At 46.6% G+C, this 23,969-nt stretch overlaps 1 pseudogene; it reads left to right on the top strand.

Moving 5' to 3' along the window:
- The first annotated feature begins 18,298 nt into the window (after positions 1 to 18,298).
- On the top strand, positions 18,299 to 23,116 carry LOC116535318 (annotated as a pseudogene).
- Positions 23,117 to 23,969: the final 853 nt, after the last annotated feature.

The following is a 23,969-nucleotide window of genomic DNA, read 5'->3' as shown; positions in this document are numbered from 1 at the left end:
GCTGGGACTCCTGGAAGCTGGAGTCTGGTCCCCGAGGGGCCCTGTGCCCTCCTGCTCTCCTCTTTTATCCTCCTGCTATTCCTTCTCTCTCTTTTCAGTGTTGTGGGAAGTAGAAAAGTTCCTCTTTAAAGTTTCCTTTCTTGTTAAAGAATAAATTTGCTAACAACTCTTTGTTAAGCCCTATCCTATGTAGCTGTTAAGCATGCCATGCTTATAGGCACGTAGTATATTCTATATCCTTGTGCTCACAGGCATGTCCCAGCTCACCATTGCCTTTGCCTGTTTAAAAAAGTTTTAAGTTGTTAGCCAATTGGGTTTTAGTTTAGATTGTGAGGTCTGGCTCCAGCCAACAGAGATCAGACAGCAGTAAGGACTACCCCAGCTGGGCGTGGTGGCTCACGCCTGTAATCCCAGCACTTTGGGAGGCCGAGGCGGGTGGATCACGTGGTCAAGAGATCGAGACCATCCTGGTCATCATGGTGAAACCCCGTCTCTACTAAAACTACAAAAAATTAGCTGGGCATGGTGGCGCGTGCCTGTAATCCCAGCTGCTCAGGAGGCTGAGGCAGGAGAATTGCCTGAACCCAGGAGGCGGTGGTTGCGGTGAGCCGAGATCGTGCCATTGCACTCCAGCCTGGGTAACAAGAGCGAAACTCCGTCTCAAAAGGACTACCCCAAATGCGTAAGGGATAAATATGTCTGCTTTTCCTTTGTTCATTGTACTCCCATGGCAAAATGGCTAGGGAGAGTACCCTTCCTGCAGTCCAGGAAGTAAAAATTGCTTGCTGAGAGATCCTTTGTCTTAGTGCTGATTTTTCTTTGTGGCACCAAGCATCTGTTTCCAACAAGTGTCAATGACATTGGCAAGGTTTTGTCCTGGACCTTGTCCTCCTTCCTGGCTGGCTCTCACCTCAATGCAGGTGACTTCTCACCACGTCTCTAAGCCCCAGGCTTCTCCTGCTGTACATTCTAACAGCAAGCCAGATCCAGTCTCCTCCAAACGTTCTTCTGTTTCCCCAGAATTCAGCACACCTGAAACAGAACGTGGCATTTCTCTTCTGAGTTCTTGCTCCTAAGACATTCAGGTGGTTATGTTCCGGAGGCTGGGTCTGGAATCAGGCAGAAGGCATTGCCGTTGGTTTCTGTCTTTTTACACAACCCAGTCCAAACTCTACCAGAGCCGTATTCTCTCTACTCACAGATATTCCTTGGTGAGAAACATAATCATACTGTTGGATTATTTGTCTCTGCTTTTTGTTTTGTTTTGTTTATAGGGACAGAATCTTTGTCACCCAGGTTGGAATGCAGTAGCACCATTATAGCTCACTGTATCCTCCAACCCGTGAGCTCAAGCGCTTCTCCCATCTCAGCCTCCTGAGCAGCTGGGATCACAGGTGCACGCCACTACACCTGGCTAACATTTAAATTTTTTGTAGAGGTGGGAATCTCACTATGTTGACCAGGCTGATCTCGAACTCCTGGCCTCAGGTAATTCTCCTGCCTCATCATCCCAAAGTGCTGATGTTATAGGCCTGAGCCACCGCACCTGCCCCCCTTTGTCTCTGTTCTTAGGTAACGGTTTTTATCATGTTATATCAAGAAGTAACTTACTTCTCAGAGGTGGCCTAACAACTGCATGGGGTGGCTGCAGCTGAGCCCTGTTGTCAAATGCCAGTCGCCTCTGGCAGTTTAGGGGAGTTGTTCAGATTTTTCACCAAGAACTTCTAGCCCCCTGCATTTCCCAGGACACGGTAGAAATGCATTTTGGACCCTCTTGTGGTTGGGTGGGGCCATGTCACATGTTCTGGCCAATGAGTCCCGAGTGGTAAAAAGTACCATGTGTCCCTGGGCTGTGGCATTTCATTTGCATGCAAGAGCCTTCCAAGACTCCCTTTTCCATGGCGACTGGCAGTGTTTGAGATGACAGCTGCTTCCCCAGCCTGGGTCCCAGAATGAGGAGACATGACACCGTGGCCCCAGCCAACCCATGATACACACAGAACTTGAGTGAGAAATAAACCTTTGTTATCATAAACCACTGAGGTGGGGGCTGTTCGCACCTGACTGGTGTGAAATGGAGCTCTATTTAGCACCTTTTATATTTCAAGAAGGCATGAGTTTTTATAAGTAAATAGCTGACATATCCATTTCCATAAACATTGTAAATGAAATGCCCAAAAGCAATAGGTTTCTCTTCAAATAATGGTTGAAAATATATGCAGTGATAGCATATTTTACACAAACCTAACCTAGGTGAAAGCAATGTGTGTTCCATACTTAATAAGTTAGGTTTATTTAAGAGACCACACTGATTGTTAAGTTCGCCTTAAGCTCTAGCTGCCTCTGCTGGGACACAGCACTTACTTGACCTACTGAGCCAGCACGTGGTGGCCATCCCCGGCCCCTTTGTCCCACTGTCACTCACTCTGATAATTCAGAAGCCTGTTTCAACTGGCATTAACCCTCTGATCTTTCTTTTTCTTTTTCTTTTCCTTCTTTTGAGACAGTATTTCATTCTTGTTGCCCAGGCTGAAGTGCAATGGCGCCGTCTCGGCTCACTGCAACATCTGTCTCCTGGGTTCAAGCGATTCTCCTGCCTCAGCCTCCAAAGTAGCTGGGATTACAGGCATGCGCCACCACATCCAGCTAATTTTGTATTTTTAGTAGAGATGATGTTTCGCCATGTTGGTCAGGCTGGTCTCGAACTCCTGACCTCAGGTGATCCACCTGCCTCGACCTCCCAAAGTGCTGGGATTACAGGTGTGAGCCACCACGCCCAGCACCCCTCTTATCTTTCATTTTTCTCTTCCTCGTGCTAATGTGCCACTGAAGTTTCCAGTTAGAAGGGTCCCTCATGGTCACATACCAAGAACAGAGGAAGGGAAACTTGTGTGGCCATCGTTTAAGGGCAGAGGACAGATGCTTGGGATCCGGGCAAGGACAGTTTTTGCAGATACTAACATGGACCAGGCCTCATCCCCTCAGTCTGGAGTGCGGTCCCAGCTTCCTCCACCCTTGGGGCTTTGCTCAAATGCAGCCCTTTCCCCCAGCGAGGCCTCCCCTGAACCCCAGATTTAAAATTGTAACCGCTCCCTCGTGTTGCTTAATACTCTGCGTCCCCTGCCTGTGTATCCTGCACAGCACTGTCTCCTGAGCACACGCCATATCATTTCCTAATTTATTATAGTTATTGTCTCTTTCCCTCTCTCCTAGAACATGAGCACTACAAAAGCAGAAAACTTTGTAGTCTTGTGTCTTGCACCACAACAGGCTGTCCAGGCTCTGGTCCAGAATGGTGCCTGTCACAAAAGAGACACTTAATATTTGTTAAGGCTGGGCATGGTGGTTCACGTCTGTAATCCCAGCACTTTGGGAGGCTAAGGTGGATGGATCGCTTGAGGTAACAAGACCAGCCTGGCCAACATGGTGAAACCCCGTCTCTACTAAAAATACAAAAATTAGTGTGGTGGCAGACTCCTGTAATCCCAGCTACTTAGGAGGCTGAAGCAGGGGAATAGCTTGAACCTAAGAGGTGGAGGTTGCAGTGAGCCAAGATCACGCCACTGCACTCCAGCCTGCGTGACAAAGTGAGACTCCATCTCAATAATAATATTAATAATAATAATAATAAATAAATATTTGTTGAATAAGTAGGGTGGGTCCCAGGCATTGATGATTTTGCTGGGCTCCCCAAGTGGTTCCAAGCAGAGCTGGGTGGACAGCCACTGCCCTGTAGGCCCTCATTCACCTGCAGTGTGCAGAGTGCTTGCCCTTTTCTCAATTTGATCCAAGTGGCCAAGCATTTTTTGGTTTCTTCCTGCCAAGCAGGGACAGTATCCCTGCCACAGCCTTGGGAGAGCAAGAAGATGGAGTCTTTGGGAGCCCCTGAGAGCCTCTTACTATGTGTTCATGTTTTAAATGGATACACACCAAAAAGAAACACAAATGGTGGTGATATGGAACAATTTTTAGTGACTACTAGATTTGGCATTGCAAGTGGAGGACAGTTTTTCCTAATTTCATCTCCCGAGCAGAGGTGTTCCTGGCTGCCTGTGGTGGTCAGGGCAGCATTGGATGCCTGCGGTGGCAGTGGTCTTGTTCTGAACCTTGGAGTAGCAAGCGGGAGACACAGTGTCATGACATAATTTGTCCTTTGCAAGAGAGGATAGACACATCACTGTTGGCAAGCACACAGACCCTTCGCTAAATTTTTATTTTAAAATTTCTTTTATTTAAAGCGTACCACTTGCTGTAGGGCACAGTGGCTCACGCCTATAATCCCAGCAGTTTGGGAGGCTGAGGCAGGCGGATCACCTGAGGTCAGGAGTTTGAGACCAGCCTAACCAACGTGGGGAAAACTTGTCTCTACTAAAAATACGAAATTAGCTGGGCGTGATAGTGTGTGCCTGTAATCCCAGCTACTTGGGAGGCGGCTGAGGCAGGAGAATCACTTGAACCTGGGAGTCGGAAGATGTGGTGAGCCGAGAGTGTGGCTTTGCACTCCAGCCTGGGCAACAGGAGCAAGACTCTGTCTCAAAAAAATGAAAAAAAAAAAAAAAAAATTAGCTGGGTGTGGTGGTGCCTGCTTGTAATCCTAGCTACTACTTGGGAAGCTGAGGCAGGAGAATCGCTTGCACCTGGCAGGCAGAGGTTTCAGTGAGCTGAGATTGCACCACTACCCTCCAGCCTGAGTCACAGAGTGAGATCCTGTCTCTACATAAGTAAATAGTACCATTTGCTAATAATTTTCTGCCGGATTGTGTTACAGTGTTGTTTGTTTCTTTGAGACAGAGTCTTCCTCTGTTGCTCAGGCTGGAGTGCAGTGGCACAATCTCATTTCACCTGCAACCTCCTCCTCCTGGGTTCAAGTGATTCTCGTGCCCCAGCCTCCCTGAGTAACAGGGATTACAGGTGTGAGCCACCAGGCACAGCCTGAATCTCATTACTTTCTAAGTAATGTATTTGATTAGTGGGTGGCTTGGTAATACTAACAATAAAATAACCACCATATTTTGAGCCCTCATATTGTGGTAAGAGATATTATCTTCTCCTAATTCTTAACAACCATCAAAGGGAGTTACTTTCACTCCATTTTGCAGAGAAGCACAGATAAGTTATTTACTGAAAGTCACACAGTTATTTTAACCACGGGATCTAGGTTCAAACCAGGTCTTCTGACTTTAAAATCTGTGCTCTTAATTGCTCTACTCTTTTCAAATGTGCTCTTGTCAATAGAGAACAGCGTTGGTTCTCCTTTTCTGTGGTCACAGAGGAGCCCTACACTTCCTATGGCCCTTGCGGGACTGTGTTGCCGTTTCTGGGACAGTGCTACCATTTATAACCAAGGGGCTGTGCGTGGAACTTCCAGGCAGAGACATTTAAAAGCAAGTATGAGTTCTCTACTCTCTTTTTCCCTGTTGTAGTAATTTGGAAGCAATGGTCAGTTATGGCGAAGCTATAAAAGGTGAGCCAGGCGTGGTGGCTCATGCCTGGAATCCTAGCACTGTGAGAGGCCGAAGTTGGCAGATCACCTGAGGTCAGGAGTTTGAGACCAGCCTGGCCAACATGGTGAAAACCCATCTCTACCAAAAATACCAAAAAATTAGTCGGGTGTGGTGACCAGCACCTGTAGTCCCAGCTACTTGGGAGGCTGAGGCAGGAGAATTGCTTGAACCCAAGAGGCAGAGGTTGCAGTGAGCTGAGATCCCGGCATTGCACTTCAGCCTGGGCAGCAAGAGTGAGGCTCTGTCTCAAAAAAAACAAAAATACAAAAATTAAAAAACAAAGTCACCCTGGATCCCTAAGTCACTACAGGGCAAACAGCTGTCCTGGCTTGCATTGAACTTTGAATGAGCAAGATACAAATTTTTGCTGGGCGCAGTAGCTCATGCCTGTAATCCTAGCACTATGGGAGGCTAAGGCAGGTGGATCATCTGAGGTCTGAAGTTTGAGACCAGCCTGGCTAACATAGTGAAATCCCATCTCTACTAAAAATACAAAAAATTAGCTAGGTGTGGTGGCAGGTGCCTGTAATTCCAGCTACTGGGAGGCTGAGGCAGGAGAATCGCTTTAACGCAGGGGGCAGAGGTTGCGGTCAGCTGAGATTGTGTCATTGCACTCCAACCTGGGCAACAAGAGCAAAACTCTGTCTCAAAAAATAAAAAGTTTGTGTTGAGCTGCTGAGAGTTCAAGCTCTGTTTGTTCTTGCGGTGTAGGCTACCCCATCCTATGAAAGCTGAATATCAGTGCCTCCATTTATTATTATTTTCAAGTTTATATTGTTTTATTTCTTTTTTTTTTTTCTTCAACTTTTCTTTTCAGTTCAGGATTATGTGTGCCGGGATGTGCAAGGTTGTTACACAGGTAAATGTGTGCCATGAAACTTTACTGCACAGATCATCACATCACCTAAGTATGAAGCCCAGCATCCATTAGCTATTTCTCCTGATGCCCTCCCTCCCCCAACCCCCACAGGTGCCCAGTGTGAGTTGTTCCGCCCAGGTGTCCATGTGTTCTCATCATTCAGCTCCCACTTATAAGTGAGAAGATGCAGTGTTTGATTTTCTGTTTCCGTGTTGGTTTGCTGCGGATAATGGCTTCCAACTCCATCCATGCCCCTGCAAAGGACATGATCTCATTCCTATTTATGGCTGCATTGCCTTTATTTATTTTCCTCTGGACTGGAGTTCTGCCCTCTAGGGCTATACATAAGGAATGCCACATTATCTTACTGTCAGACACTTGCCAGATTGTTTTATTTGCTCTTACCTTCTATGAGTTAGTCTTGTGGTATTGATTAGTTATGATCTCCTTAGCTGGTCAGATATTATGTTTCATATTTCTTTGTTGTTGTTATTTATTTATTTGAGACAGGGTCTCATCTGTCGCCCAGTCTGGAGTGCAATGGTGTGATCTCAGCTCTCTTTAACCTCTGTCTCCCAGGCTCAAGGGATCTTCCCACCTCAGCCTCCAGAGTAGCTGGGACTAGACTACAGGGGCACGCCACCACACTCAGCTAATTTCTTTTTAGAGACAGGGTCTCACTTATGTTGCCTGGGCTGGTCTTGAGCCCCTGGCCTCAAGCAGTCCCTCTGCCTCAGCCTCTCAAAGAGCTGGGATTATAGTCACGAGCCACTGTGCCCGGCCTATATTTATTCTTGATCCTGGAAGTTCTAAACACAAAGTTAGTGCTGTAACAGTGCTGGTGAATTATTGGATCTATATTATTCAGAAAAAAACTATTTGCATTTACTCTCGTTTTAAAAAGTTAATATTCAGTAGACTTTTAAGTTCAGTTGAAACCCCTATTCTATTTATAAGTCTAGGTAATTTTAGCAATTACTTTTAAGGAGTTTTAAAATAATAATTTAGTCCCATTTACACATTTAGTTAAATGCCTTCAACCATTTAAAACTTCATTTATAAATTTAATATTCTATTTCCTTTTAAAAGTACATCAATACAAAAATGAGCTGGGTGTGGTGGCACGTGCCTGTAATTCCAACTACTCAGTAGGCTGAGGCAGGAGAACCACTTGAACCTGGGAGTCAGAGGTTGTAGTTAGCAGAAATTTCCCCACTGCACTCAAGCCTGGGCGACAGAGCACGAGTCAGTCTCAAAAAAAAAAAAAAAAAGAAGAAGAAAAGAAAAAGTACATTACTGACAAATGCTCCCAAGTACCTAATTTTTATAAATCTAATAAATTAAATATATTGTTCTGGTCATCCTAATTTCCCTTAAATGTTTCACTACTGTGTTAAATTTAGTAAGGTTTTTAGTTAAAACCACAAATCACTTGATGACATGTTTTTGATACAAACGCAAACTCATAGGAAAGTTGAAAGTACAGTACAAAGAACTGTTTTTGTTTTTGTTTTGAGATGGAATCTCGCTCTGGGTGGCACAGTCTTGGCTCATTGCAGCCTCCACCTCCCGGGTTCAAGTGATTCTTCTGCCTCAGCCTCCTGAGCAGCTAGTATTCCAGGTGCCCACCATCACACACCCAGCGAATTTTTGTATTTTTAGTAGAGATGGGTTTCACTATGTTGCCCAGGCTGGTCTCGAACTCCTGGACTCAAGTGATCCTCCCACCTCAGCCTCCCAAAGTACTGGGATTATACCACCATACCCAGCCTAGAAAGAACTTTTTATCTGAATCATTTGAGAGGATTGCTAACCTAATACTCCATTACCTATGAATATGTAGTGTGTGTTTTCCTGGAAATGAGGACATTGTCCTGTATAACCTCAGCACAACCATCAAAATCAGGAGATTAACACGGTATGTTACTAACATTAGATCCTAATACCACATCCGAGTTTTACCAGCAGTCCTAACAATGCCGTGCACAGCAGGCAGACCCGGTTCAAATCCTGTGTAGCATGTAGTTGTCCTGTCTCTTCCTTCTCTTTCAGTCTGGAATAGTTCCTCAGCCTCATGTCCTTGATATTTTTGGAAGTTACAGGCCAATTATTTTGCAGAATATTTCTTGTTTTGAGTATGTGTGATCCTCATGATCAGATTCAGGTTATCCGTCAGGCAGAAAAATAACAGAAATGATGCCATATTCTTTATTGCATCTTATTGATTGGTGCATGATTTCGGTTTTTCTCATTGTTGATAATGTTGACCTAGATCATGTGATTCAGATGGTGCTACCAGATCTTTCGCTGTAAACTTAATTTTTTTTTTTTTTTTTGAGATGAAGTTTCGCTGTGTTGCCTAGGCTGGAGTGCAGTGGTACAATCTCAGCTCACTGCAACCTCCACCTCCCAGGTTCAAGCAATTCTCCTGCCTCAGCCTCCTGAGTAGCTGGGATTACTGGCTGGCACCACCATGCCCGGCTAATTTTTTGTATTTTTAGTAGAGACGAGGCTTCACCATGTTGATGAGGCTGGTCTCGAATCCCTGACCTCATGATCTGCCTGCCTTGGCCTCCCAAAGTGCTGGGATTACAGGTGTGAGCCACCGTGTCCAGCCAAACTTAACTTTTTATTCACTTTGTAACTAATCAGTATTTTGCAAAGATGTATTTTGAAGCTATACAAATATCCCATTTTTAATAATTCAAATAAAACTTTCAATTAATTAATCTATCCATGTTTGAGTTATGATCTACTACCATTATTTTGAATCTCATATTGTCTCTCATCAGGCTGGCTTGTTCATTTTTTTTGAGACGGAGTCTTGCTCTGTCACTCAGGCTAGAGTGCAGTGACATGATTTCAGCTCACTATAACCTCTGCCTCCCAGTTCAAATGATTCTCCTGCCTCAGCCTCCTGAGTAGCTGGGATTACAGATGTACGCCACCACGCCCATCTAATTTTTGTATTTTCAGTAGAGACAGGGTTTCGTCATGTTGTCCGGGCTGGTCTTGAACTCCTGACCTCCAGTGATTTGCCTGTCTTGGCCTCTCAAAGTGCTGGGATTATAGGTGTGAGCCACTGTGCCCAGCTTGGCTTGTTCCTTTTGACATGCCCCCATAATATAGATATATATTTTTGAGTACTTTTGTGCTTTCTGGAAAAATAAGATGTTTCAGGTTTACATGGCACCTTGCCTGCTCTAACACTGGAAGCATCCATTTCTCAAAAGAGCTGTGGAAAATAATATTTAGAGCCAAGACTTGCGCTCTGAGGGGGCCCATTGTTGTTGGCGTGACGCCGCTCCTGGGTCCCCTCAGTGACAGAAACAGAACCCTGGCTTCCCTTGCCCTCAATTTGTTTACTTTTTTGTTGTTGTTTTTTGTTTTTATTGAGGCAGAGTCTTTCTCTGTTGCCAGACTGGAGTGCAGTGCAGTGGTGCTATCTTGGCTCACTGCAACCTCCACCTCCTAGGTTGAAGCAATTATCTTGCCTCAGCCTCACGAGTAGCTGGGACTACAGATGCACGCCGCCACACCTGGCTGATTTTTGTGTTTTTAGTAGAGGTGGGATTTCACCATGTTGGCCAGGCTGGTCTTGATCTCCTGACCTCGTGATCCACCTGCCTTGGCCTCCCAAAGTGTTGGGATCATAGGCATGAGCCACTGCACCCAGCCTAATATGTTTACTTATTTCATTACCAACTATGCGTGTGGTGAATCTCCCACCTGGGCTGCCACCGAATTTTCCCTGAGTGGACTCTAACTCCGTACTCTGAGCCACCCCGGCATGGATCCCCTCCTCCCCTCTTTACTCTGCTTGGGATCTGACACTCGGGGCTGGGCCGTGGCAGCACCTTACTCTCCTTCTGCAGATACAATAGATTTCCATTACTCATAGTAGCTGCATTTGATAAGGTGACCATGGACACTGGATTAGTGAATATTGAACCATTGCTCCTAGCAGAGATACAGGGTTAGCTTCCTGAGAGCCTCTGGTCACAACAGTTTTGTCAACTGATTAATATATAGCCTTTTATATGTATTTATGATTTTTGGGGTTTTGTTTTGTTTTTAGAGAAGCTGGGCCTTGCTGTGCCCAGGCTTGAATGCAGTAGTGGCACAACTATGGCTCACTGCAGTCTTAACCTCCCAGGCTCCCAAATAGCCGGGACCACAGGTGTGCACCACAATACCCAGCTAATTTTTAAATTTTTTTTTTTTTGAGATGGAGTCTCTCACTGTCACCCAGGCTGTAGTGTAGTGGCGCGATCTTGGCTCACTGCAATCTCCACCTCCTGGATTCAAGCAATTCTCCTGCCTCAGCCTCCCAAGTAGCTGGGACTATAGGCATGCACCACCACGCCCAGCTAATTTATTTTTTGTATTTTTAGTAGAGACGGGGTTTCACCATGTTGGCTGCAATGGTCTCGATCTCCTGACCTTTTGATCCACCCGTCTCAGCCTCCCAAAGTGCTGAGATTACAGGTGTGAGCCACCGTGCCCAGCCCTAGCAATGGGTCTTTATGTTGCCCAGGCTGGTCTCAAACTCCTGGGCTCAAGTAATTCTCTTGCCTCGGGCTCCCAAAGTGCAGGAATTACAGGCATAAGCCACTGCTCCCAGCTGTGTATTTCTGTTTAAAGATGCCTTATTAATAAATATTGCTGATTCATTAACACTGAATGAAGTTGACCGCACTACAGCTCTTGCCTGAACAAAGCTCATCTAACACACGTATTTTTTCCAGAAGGAGCATCACAATCTTTCTGCATTTAGGATCACTAGAAGGCACTTTAGCCGTGCATGTGGGGACCATTTTAAACAGCACAATCCCCAAGAAAAAGAACAAAAATCTGAAAAGCATGGCACTAAATGGACTGTGAAAAGTACATTTCTTCACAAAATGGCAGTTGAAACAGGAAGTCAGAGCATTACCTTGTTCGGCCTCTGCTGGAAATGTGCTTGTCAGTTGACTCAAATTTTTTGGCACTCTGTGCATGTTGGTGAATATCTGCAAAAGCCTTGTGGGTTGGGCACAGTGACTCATGCCTATAATCTCAGCACTCTGAGAGGTCAAAGCGAGAGGACTGATTGAGGCCAGGAGTTCAAGACCAGCCTGGTCTATGTAGCAAGATTACATCTCTACAAAAAATAAAAAAACTAGCTGGGCATGCTAGCATGAGCCTGTAATCCCTGCTTCTCAGGAGGCTGATGAGGTAGGATCCTTTACGCCCAGGAGTTTGAGGCTGCAGTGAGCTATAACTGCACCACTGCACTCCAGCCTGGGAAATAGAGCAAGACCCTGTCTCAAAAAATTAAAATAAAAAAATACAGTGCAGTGGCTCACGCCTGTAATCCCAACACTATGGGAGGCTGAGGCAGGAGGATCGTTTAAGCCCAGACATTTGAGACCAGCCTAGACAACGTAGTGAGACCTCGTCCCTTAAAAATAAAAAATAAAATAAATAGTAGCAAGTTTGAAAGACGCTTACCCACTAAGGGAATTATTATATTATCTCACACAATTTTGGGACTTACCAACTCATAATTTTTGAGGTTGCCTCATTGACTTGCAGTGTGTGAGGCTGCAGAACTACCGAGGAGGTAGGCTACTGGTAGGATTCTTGCTGGCAACACTGACAGGTTCCTGGGAATCAGTGTGTTCGGGAGCCAGCTTCCCCGGGCTCACGAGAGCTGGCTGTACAATCTCTTCCTGGCCCTACATTCTGGGACTACCTTGTGGGTAGTTTGAAATGGGCCATGGTGGGTGTATTTACACCACAGAAATCTGCAAATGCCTCAAGTCAGGGCTTTTTCTTGGAAGAACTGGTGGTTAAACCAGCACGCCATTGCCGTGAACTCTATAGATGCTGCACCAATGACTTCATAACCCAAGAAGGGAACGCCCAGACAGCCAGAGACCCTCTAACCTGTCCTCACACAAGCATTCATGCCTTATAGCACTTGTTTGGATACTGCATTTCTTTGGCTCTTAAGATATGTAACCCCGGCTCTAAAAGCTTAAGTTTGATGGCTTCCTGTATCCTTCGGAGGACCACACAGCTCTTACAGCCACAGAAATAAAACCTGACCAAGTCTAGGCTCTCTACGCTTTGTTCAGTTGAATCTTGACCCCGAAGGTCACACTATATTCCACAACCCCCTACCCCCAACCTCCAAGCTGGTACCCCCCCTGCAGCACCCAGCCCTGGGTCCTCATGCTATAAACTTTCATCACCTCTTTTTTTTTTTTTTCCTCTTTAGGGTCCAGACAAGGGTTCCTTTTGCAGACGAGTCCCCTGGCCTCCCAGCCTGGGGTGCAGGCACCCCTCTCCCCCGCCTGCAGGTCTCCTTGAGCCGGGTAAGTCACTGCAGCCAGTTCCTTCAACACCTGGCAGCAGCATGCTAGACAAAGAACTCATGCTGTTGTGCCGAGCCTGGTGATTCAGGCTGTAAAACTGCAGGCCGAGTTGTTAAACCCAGATTCAGGTAGACAGCCAAGCAGGGCCAAGGCTGTCCCGCATGTGAGTTTTGGCAGACAGAGCAGTTTCCCCATCTGTGGGGGCCTTGGTGTGGCCTTTCCCTCCAGGAGGTAATGTCGGTATAATTTATTGGGCCATAATTGTTGAAAGGAACAGTCCTTCAGGCCATTCATTCAGGCCAAAAATATTTCTTTATTGAGCGTTCCCCGTGTTCTCAGCCTTGTGCTATGCAGTGGGGGGTGGGGTGGGTGTGTGATGGGGGAGTCACGAAACAGACCAAGTCCACTCATTCTGCAGCAACAGAGTGGCAATGGCAAGCAGGGCTTGCTACACGATCTGTACAGAGGCAGCGGGTCCTGCTGGAGAGTCTCAAAGGAAGAGCTCCTCGAGCGGCCTTGAACTTCGCCAGGTTTTGCAGGATAAGTGGGATTTAGCCAGTGAAGAGTCCGGCAAGGCACCTCCGCTGGGGAATCAAAGCACAGGATGGGGTGGGGAGGGCCCAGGCTCGCCCAGGGAGTGGTGAGTCCTATGTGTGGACAGGCAGGGACTTGGAGAGGGTCTCCTGAGAGACAAGCCAGAGATGTGGCACAGGCCACCTGGAAGGGGATGTTCAATGACAGGACAGAGTTTGAACTTTGTTCTGTAAGAAACAAGGGATCTGACTGAAAGTTTTTGAGGAGCAGAATGGCATGACCCATTCCATGTCATGCGAAGGCAAGTTGGCGTTTCCACTCTCAACGCGAGAGGAGTTTTCTCCAAGAGGAGCATAGCCATGTGCCCATGTTATCAGGCCGGGGTCGTGAATGAAGGAAGAGGGTTGGGTATGTGTCCAAGAACATCTCTTTCTGTACTCACTGGGCTGTTTCCATTGTCCTGCTGCTACTATCTGTAGGAGATGTCAGAGATAACAGTGTGATTCCTAATAATCTTTGTAGCAATTATAATGATCACAAAAATCATTAGTATAGGTCAATTGTATTAAGTAATCCCTATGTGCTAGGCCCGGAACTAAACACGCCAAATGAATGAGTTTGTAATTTACCTCAACCCTATGAAGTAGACAATATTTTCCCTATTTTACAGATCAGAAAAACCAAAGCACAGAGAAGAGAAAGCACTTGGGCAATGTCACACAGCCAGGGAGTGGAAAAGGGGAGGCGAGAACCCAGCATTGCCTGGCTCCCTTCCACTATAGCCCTTTCTGAGATGCAGCACTTCCTCTAGAAAGCAGTCCCCAGTGTATCTGGGTAGGATGGGCAGTGAGCGGCTGGATGTCAACCCGGGGAGGTGGTTTAGAAAGGGGCGGGAGGACGGTGTCCAGAGGGTGCCGAAGAAGCCCTCAGACTTGGACGCCCTGCCCTGAGGGTCCACTTACGTTATATCCTTGGCATCTACAAGTATTTGATTTTGAGACCCCATCAACACATGCTTCCCTGGACGGGTGTGGTGGCTGCCGCCTGTAATCCCAGCACTTTGGAAGGCTGAGGAGGGCAGATCACCTGAGGTCAGAAGTTTGAGACCATCCTGGCCAACATGGTGAAACATGGCCAACCCCATCTCTACTAAAAATACAAAAATTAACCAGTGTGGCAGCGGGCACCTGTAATCCCAGCTACTTGGGAGCCTGAGGCAGGAGAATTGCTTGAGCCTGGAGACAGAGGTTGCAGTGAGGCGAGACTGCGCTACTGCACTCCAGCCTGGGCGACAGAGTGAGACTCCATCTCAAAGCAAAAACAAAAACAAAACACATGCTTCCCTAAATACTCGCAGGTGAAGTGAAGGTGGGAGGGAGAGCAAGCAGATGGACCACAGCAACAAAATCCAGCAGGATCCAGTCAAGGGATGAGCATCTAGTGAAAGTTTAATAGGAATAATGCAAAATCTTATAATGGTCCATGAAATCAACTGTACTAGTGTGGACACAGGAGTACAGGTTAATACTAATGTGATGGCAGAAAAAAGAAAATGAAACAAACATTTAAGTTTTGGTTGATGAAAATATCAATATGAATTAACAGTGTTATATGAGTATCAAAAAAAGCTGTGACTGGCACTTTGGGAGGCTGAGGCAGGTGGACACATGAGGTCAGGAGTTCGAGACCAGCCTGGCCAACATGGCGAAACCCCATCTTTACTAAAAATACAAAAATTAGAAGGGTGTGGTGGTGTGTGCCTGTAGTTCCAGCTACTCAGGAGGCTGAGGCAGGAGAATCACTGGAACCTGGGATGCGGAGGTTGCAGTGAGCTGAGGTGGTACCACTGTACTGCAGCCTGGGCAACAGAGGAAGACCCCGTCTCAAAAAAAAAAAAAAAAGCGGTGACTGCAGATGATATTAATAGAAGTATAAAGCAATTGTTTGGCTTCCACACAGAAGCTATTTGAGGTATGCTATGTAGCCTCCCAGGAAGAGTATCCATTAATTGCACGGAGTAGAGACGAAGGGAAGACAGACTTTGGCACAGAGTAGAGAAGCTGCTCGGAGCTGTCCAGGGACAGAGTGGCTGGCAGGAGCCAGTGTATGACCTGGCAACTGGAGTGTTCAGGCATGAACAGGATGGTCGCTTGGCAGAAGGGTAGAGTAGTGAGGGAACCATCAGAAGACCATTGGGCTCAAAGAACTTCACATCCATTTTGACCCTCACGTTCCATGATTCCATGTACTAGAAGTCTCTCTGGGGAAAGGAAGGTCATAAGCTGTGTGTTGTTTTAGGTATGACAGCTACACCTACAGCGCTAGTGCAGAAGGGAAGCCTCTGGAGAGAAAGCATTGGTTGACCCTGAAAGCACACAGGCGTATCTCCAAAAGCTGGGCCACCCCCTCAGTCTCACTGTCCAAGCGCCCACTGCGGCATTTCAGACATGGAGAGGGCTGAGGGTAGGGCAGTGAGCCACTCCCTAGGTTTGTGGTTCAGCCAAACTTGTAACAGAGACATGGAAACGTAGGCTTTACTGAATTAAGTGACAGCCACTCTGTATAAACAAATTGCCATCTGTGGGGAGTCCCCATGCAGCCACAAACCAAGGTGGGCAGTCTGCTCCTGGATGGGGCTCTGTAAGCTGGGTTAGCAATGGTTCCGACTTACGACTTAGTGCTCCACTTACGACCACAGTCAGGACCGGGAACCGGTTGTAACACGATTTGGTCGTAAGTTGAGTAGGCTATATGTACAGTTGAAATGGTGCATACGGAGATGGTAGTGCTGCCGAAAGCTGGTCCACACTGTCGTACGCCAAGCTGGGCAACATTTGCACTGCCAGAAGCGAAGCAGTTGTGGCTAGTGATTGTGGTGTAAAGTCGAATGGTCGTAAGTTGCATAGGTGGTAAGTCGATCGATACATGTAGATGCATATGATCGCTGCGCACAGGGGTGATAGCTTTGCTGTGGAAAGAATACAGGCTCCAGAATCAGGCAGCCTGGGTTCAAATCCCAATTCACCACTGCTTTTTTTTTTTTTTTTTTTTTTTTTAATGTTTTGAGACAAGTTCTCTCTCACTTTGTCCCCCAGGCTGCAGTGCAGTGGCATGATCTCGGCTCACTGCAGCCTTGACCTCCTGGGCACAAGCAATCCTCCTGCCTCAGTTCCCCAAGTAGCTGGGGTGATTCACAGCTTCTTAGCACCACGTAGTCTAGAGCAATTTGCTTCCTCTCTTTGAGGCTTAGGTTACTCCTGTGTAAAATGAGGATAATCACATCTACATAAAAGCTAATATTTATGAGGTGTTCATAATAGTAGGTGAGCAACAGAAACTAACCAAAGACCTATTTTTCTTCACAAATATTTTTAAGACCAGATCCTTTGAAAAAAAAAAATTACATTGCCCAGGCTGACCTCGAACCCCAGTCTCAAGTGATCCTCCCTCCTCAGCTTCCTGAGTAGCTGGGACTACAGGGGCGTGCCACTGCGCCTGGCTCAGATGTTTCTTCCTTTCATCCTGTTATGGCTTTGCCTGTGGGGCTGCTTGGATTTCAGCAGCTTTGGCCTCTAAGAAAACACATGTGAGCAGACTGGGGGAAGGGCTTAGAAGACATGAGCTCTAATTATGGGCAGGATCAACACGTCATTCACATGGAAAGATCATCCCTAGCAGGTTTGTTTGGTTTGGTTTTTTTTTTTTTTTTTTGAGTCAGGTCTCATTCTATTGTCCAGGCTGGAGTTCAGTGGTATGATCACAGCTCACTGCAACCTCGATCTCCTGGGCTCAAGAGACCCTCCTGGTTGGCCTCCCAAAGTGCTGGGATTATAGGCATGAGCCTCCATGTGCCTGTGTGGCCTTCACTAGCAGTTTTACTAGAAAAGCCTCTCATGTACCATCTCACTCAGTGTCTCCTGGAAGAGCTTCCCTGGGAGGAATTGCTGTCACCAGCTCCTTAAAGTGCCATCTAGGGGTCCTTCGAGATGCCAGGCACACCCCAAACCAGGGCCTTTGCATTTGAAGCCCTCCTGCCTCGGATATTTGTGTGAGTCAATCTCTTTCTTCATTCAAATATGGCCTCATTGGAGGAGTCTGTCCTGAGTGGCCTGTCTAGAACAGCGTCTCTTCCTGCCCTGATCGCTCCTTCCTCCTCACCTTCCACGTCACCTGACATTCCAGGCATTTATCTGCATGTTATCATCATGTCCTGTGGACAGCGAGCTCCAGGAGAGCAGAGACTTGATTATAAGCAGAACTCTTTCCCAGGGCCTAGAACATGCTGGCGCATGGTGGGTCTCAATAAACCTTTTTGGATCATGTGGTTCATAATGGCTTCCTGGATGGCTTTACTGCTTCCCAAGAAAACTGTACCCCAAATGTCCTGAGTTCACTCTGAGAAATGGGTCTATGGCCAGTGGGCAACTTCTAGAGAGGTATTGCCTCCCCACCAGGCACCCAGATGGACAGGTTTTGTAGCTGACTCTCTCTGTCTCTGGCTTCTTTGCTACTGATCAGGTTAAACAGTAACAGTAAGAGGCCAGGCACAGGAACAGGGGCTTCTAGAACAAAAAGACATTTACTCGGCCAGGTGCGGTGGCTCACGCCTGTAATCCCAGCACTTTGGGAGGCCGAGGTGGGCGGAACATGAGGTCAGGAGATCGAGACCATCCTGGTCATGGTGAAACCCATCTCTACTAAAATACAAAAAAAATTAGCTGGGCGTGGCGGTACGTGCCTGTAGTCCCAGTTACTGAGGAGACTGAAGCAGGGGAATTGCTTGAATCCGGGAGACAGAGGTTGCAGTAAGCTGAGATCATGCCACTGCACTCCAGCCTGGCGAAAGAGCAAGACTCCATCTCAAAAACAAACGAACAAAACAAAACAAAAAAAGACATTTACTCACACAAAAGCAGGACAAAGCACCTGACTTCTACTGAGACACACAGAATAATCCCTGGAAGTGGGGAGCACTTACCAGTCCTATATTTCAATGGTACGATTGTCTGGCCCCACAGAGCTGTGAAAGTTGTTTATAGATGGGCTTTCACACTCAAGGAAAGAGTCTGCTCTTGACCGTGCTGCCCAAGGTAAACCTCTCCTACATCTTCTCTCTGCACAACCGTTGCATTTCACTCCCATGGAAGATCATGTTTACTCCTTGGGCCCTTAGAGGGCTGATGCTGTTGAAGCAATTATTCACCAGCCAGTTCTCATGCTGTCGAAATCTGTATTTCAAAGCCCTGTCTGGTGTAAGAAATAAACTCCACTGGCTGGTGGGGTTTTTTCTTGTGTTGGCATTTAGCCTTGCTGGGCAGTGGAAGCTTTTGAGCCGACAATTCAAACAGTATCTTGTGATGGAAAGTGACCAAATGGATATGGCCGGGGGTCTGAAATGAGGAACTGGATGACTAGAAATATAATTATGTTTTGCGTGACATCAATTTTTAAAAATGTAACTGATAAAAGTAAATGACTCAGAGGGTAGAGGAGTGAGGGCTGAAAACCATCCAGGCTCAAGTAAGATAATTAACCCAGCTATTAGCTATGTTTTGTATTCTGCATTTGTCCTTTGTCACATGCATTGTTTGGCTGTATTGCCAGAGCTTGCCGTACGCAGAGTCTGGCCACATAGGATGACCAGACACTCCCTCTTGAAACAAACTCCTTTGGGGTAGGGATAGAAATGTGGTGGCAATATGTGTTTGGTGACACCGAGTATATTCATCACCCATTTAAATCCTACAAAAATGGCATAGGCCCAAATGAGAGCCAGGTGGAGACCATGGCCTCCATTAAGAGTCTTCAGGCGTGTCCAGCTCCGGAACAAGCCCACGCATAACCATCTCCATCTCTGTGCTTCCGTCGCTGGCTCACTCAGTAGGACGGTGGGTCCTTCGATGGTGGGGTCCATGAGTCCTTTCCCTTTTGCAGCCCCTGGGCATAGAAAGTGCCTGGCACATGTGCTCAACATGGGATCATTGAATGGAATTGGAATGATTATAAAACAGAATTTCAGCAATGGAGGGACTTCAGAGATCATTAGGTCAGAAGCTGACATTACAGCAAAGGGCCAAAAGAGGTGACAGAATTTGCCTGAGATCCCATAAGGCCGGCAGCCATCAACAACCAGGGCCTTTGCTTCCTTGCCAGACCTCTTTCCACTAGAAAACCAGGTATTTCAGGTCAGGCGTGGTGGCTCACCCCTATAATCCCAGCACTTTGGGAGGCAGAGGCGGGAGCATCACTTGAGCCCAGGAGTTTGAGACCAGCCTGGGCAACATGGCAAGACCTTGTCTCTACTTAAAAGAAATCAAAAGTTAGCTGAGAGTAGTGTCCTCTGCCTGTGGTCCCAGCTATTTGGGAGGCTGAGGTGGGGGGGAATTCCTGATCCCAGGAGGTCAAGGCTGCAGTGAGCCGTGATCAAGCCACTGCATTCCAGCCTAGGTGACAGAGAGAGACCTTGTCAAAAAAAAAAAAAAAAAAAGACAAAAATCCCCTTCATGCTTCAGAGTGGGAGTGACCTTGGCATTTGTGAACATGTTTTCCAGTTGTGTCCGTGTGTGTGCGTGTGTGTGTGTGTGTGTTTGGTCACAATGAATTTCTTTTTGGTCATTGGATAAAAAAGAAAAAAAAGAAAAACTAAATTCTTCTGGGCATGGTGGCTCATGCCTGTAATCCTAGCGCTTTGGGAGGCCGAGGTGGGCAGATCACCTGAGGTCAGGAGTTCGAGACCACCCTGATCAACGTGGAAAAACCCCATCTCTACTAAAAATACAAAATTAGCCAGGCACAGTGGTGCACACCTGTAGTCCCAGCTACTCAGAAGGGAGGCTGAGGCAGGAGAATTGCTTGAACCCGGGAGGTGGAGGTTGCGGTAAGCCAAGGTTGCGCCAAGCCAAGATTGCGCCATTGCACTCCAGCCCTGGCAAAAAGAGCAAAACTTTGTCTCAAAAAAAAAAAAACAAAAAAAAACCAAAAAAACCTAAAGTCATCTCTGTAATACTCTCATTTTATAGGTAGAGTTGACCCCCAGAATCCCAGCATAGTTGCCCAGGCTTCACAGTTGGGTATGCGGTAGGCAGAGCCTGAAGCTGCCTCCTTTTCCAGGAGCTGACCTCTGGGCTGTCCTGGGTGTTCCCAGACCACTAGGAACCTCCCGAGTCATCCACAGGAGGTGAGACTGCATCACCATCACCCATCACAGCCTAGCACAGTCCACAGTGGCCGGTCCATGAGGGCAAAGACCTTGGGCCCGTGGTAGCACTTAGCCCGTTCTAGGGGCTCAGAGAGCCTTTGCTGAATAAAGGAAAGGCTGTTCCCAGGGCTGTTTTAAAGTGGGCCATGTAGAGAATGGCTATAAAGTTATCACATAGAAAACAACATACATACTTTTTCTGTTTTTGACACAGAGTCTCGCTCTCATTGCCCAGGCTGGAATGCAATGGCATGATCTTGGCTCACTATAATCTCGGCCTCCTGGGTTCAAGCAATCAAGCAATTCTCCTGCCTCAGCCTCTTGAGTAACTGGGATTACAGGCATGTGCCACCACACCTGGAAAATTTTTTGTATTTTTAGTAGAGATGGGGTTTCTGCATGTTGGTCAGGCTGGTCTCGAATTCCTGACTTCTGGTGATTCGGCTGCCTCAGCCTCCCAAAGTGCTGGGATTACAGGTGTGAGCCACCGTGCCCCACCCAAAACAACATGCATTCTAAATAGAATGGTTATATCTAAATGGATTTTGTCTTCTAAAGAATTCACCTTTTGAGGCTATACGTGTTTATTTCAGCATGATGCAACTGTTCAAAACAGTTTTAAAAAATATCCTATGGCATTCTCTTCTGAGTTCATTAATTACTTGTAGAACACCAAAATCTCTTTACAGTCAAATTTTCTTTTTGACCTAAACACAATTTTCTCAGTCTAATCTCCAATCATATTAATCATATTTTATTTATTCAAAGATGTTTATTAAATGCCTTTTGCATGCCAGCATCACTGACTTTAAGATTTAGTATTCAATCATTGTGTATATATATATATGCAGTGAATATTTATTGAATGCCAGGCACTGTTTATAAGCACATCATAGAAACTGATTTATTTAATCCCATAACTTTAAAAGGTAGCTGGGCATAGTGGCGTGAGCCTGTGGTCCCAGCTACTCAGAAGGCTGAGGTGGATAACTGCCAAGGGCAATGTAGCAAACCTTGCCTCTGAATAAATAAAATAGGTAGGTATGGAAACTGAGGCTGAGAGAGGTTACAGATTGTCCCACAGCACACAGCTATGAAGAGATGGGTTTAAATCCAGCTCTGACTTCATAGCTTAAGAACTTAAATATTCTAATATTTACCGAGTCAGAACACACTTTTTTTTTTTCTTTAGAGACAGGGTCTTGGCATGTTACCCAGGCTGGAGTGCAGTGCCACAATCATGGCTCACTGCAGCCTCGACCTTCTGGGCTCCAGCGATCCTCCCGCTTCAGCCTCCTCGGTAGCTGAGACTACAAGTGCATGCCATGATACCTGGCTAATTTTCTAATTTTTCCATTTTTTTTTTGTAGAGATGGGATCTCCCTATATTGCCCAGGGTGGTCTTGAACTCCTGGGCTCTAGTGATCCTCCCAACCTCAGCCTCCAAAAGTGCTGGGACTACATATGGACTATAACCTACCAAAGTGGTTTTCTATTGCAGACATTTATATACATACATATTTGTGTGTGTGTGTGTGTGTGTGTGTGTATTTTTTGAGAAAGAGTCTTGCTGTGTCACCCAGGCTGAGAGTTCAGTGGTGCAATCTTGACTCACAGCAACCTCCGCCTTCAGGGTTAAAGCGATTCTCATGCCTCAGCCTCCCAATTTCAGGCATATGCCACCATGCCTGGCTAATTTTTGTATTTTTAGTGGAGACGAGGTTTCACCATGTTGGAGAACATTTAAATATTTCCATTAAAATATTTTAAGTAAAAATATATATAGAAATAAAAAACAATCAGCAGATACACGTAATACAAACATTAAAATTAAATATATATATATATATTTTAAGGGCTGGGTGCTGTGGCTCATACCTGTAATTCCAGAGCTTTGGGAGGCCACCAAAGCAGGATGGTCGCTTGAGGCCAGGAGTTTGAGACCAGCCTGGCTAACATAGCAAGGCTTCATCTCTACAGAAAAATTTTAAAAATTGGCCGGGGATGGTCATATACACCTATACTCTCAGCTATCTAGGAGGCTGAAGCAAGAGAATTGCTTGAGCCCAGAAGTTGGAGCCTGCACTCCAGCCTGGGCAACATAGTGAGATCCTGCTACAAAAAATATATATTTTTTCAGGAATTCTGTGATGCACATCCTTGGACATAAATCTTCACGTATGTTGCTTGATCTTTTCTCTACAAAAAATTCTATTACTTACCGAACTGCAGGCTAGTGTCCTGGGGGCCTATAAGCAGGTCCAGAAGGGACCCCTGAAGCCAAAAGGCATCACAGAGCTTGGAGTGACCCAGCAGCAGAAGAAAAAGAAGCACAAAGACAAGGCCAAAGTAGGAAGTGATGGGAACAAGCAAAAAGAATGAGGAAGAGTAGTGGTGTGACCTGGACAGGCTGACCCTAGCCCAGGCGGCCTTCAAGAAAATGCAGGAAAAGCGACAAAGGCAAAGGATCCTGAAGAAAGCATCCCAGACCCACAAGCAGAGAGAGGAGGACTTCAGCAGACACCTGGACACATGCACAGAGCACCGCGACACCCCCAAATTCAACTGGACCCGGGAGCTACCCCATACCCGTATAGAGCAGCATCCAGAGGTCAAGCAGGCCACATCAGGTTGTGTCTGTTTCCTTTGGTGTTTCTAGAAACTTGGCTTTACACACACCTCTACATCTTCTGCTACAAAGTGCTTTTCAAAGCCGTGCACCCCATTCTGGAACTGGATTAAAGCAGCCTGTTGTTTTACTCAGTTTAGGTTTCTTGGTACCACTTGGAAGATATACCCTTTGGTTTGGATGGAAAGTTTCTCAAAGTTTATCCGGAGGTACAGCCTGTTTCTGCGTCCGGGGCATGTAAAAATATTTGACCTGCTAGTGGCATCTATAACGCTCAGAGGCCGGCCAGCTGTCTTTGCCTGGATGAGATGGGCCCCAGAGGATGTGTGCTAACGCCGACTCGACCTCTTGCAGTGTGCAGATCCCCACGGGGCCTAGGATGGGCACCCTTCCAAGCTCCATCTAGCTTGGTCTTTTCCCTGCAGGCCACGGGGAAGTCACTGGAAACTTTGTGGACTTGACTTCCTCCTCAGCTACCTGGCCGATGGGATGGCACAGCCTCGGTAGCAGACAACCACCTAAAACAAGGATGGACCACATACCTTGTCCCTTTCTGAGCCCATTCCCCCAAACCCCACATCCTTCTAGGCACTTCTAATGGGTATTGTCACGGCAGGCATTGCTGATGGTCACAGCATTCTTCGTAATGGAAGCCGGATACAGCTCAGCCTGGGGCTCCAGGCAGCCTCTTGTATTTACTTAGAGTTGGTACATCACATGGAGCCCAGTTGACATTCCTGCCCTAAGGACACCTCAGGATGACAGGACCAGGGCTGAGCCCCAGCACAAACAGACACGAATGTGGTCACATGGGAGGCCCAGGTGGCAGTGCTAGAGGGCTAGGATCTTCCAGGGCCTACGCATCCTGGATGAGGCTCAAAAT

This window comes from Sapajus apella, unplaced genomic scaffold, assembly GCF_009761245.1.
Source record: "Sapajus apella isolate SASKATOON/1434 unplaced genomic scaffold, GSC_monkey_1.0 scaffold94, whole genome shotgun sequence".
Taxonomy (NCBI): Eukaryota; Metazoa; Chordata; class Mammalia; order Primates; family Cebidae; genus Sapajus; species Sapajus apella.
Note: the sequence above shows the minus strand (reverse complement) of the source record. Positions and strands in the feature narration are given on the sequence as shown.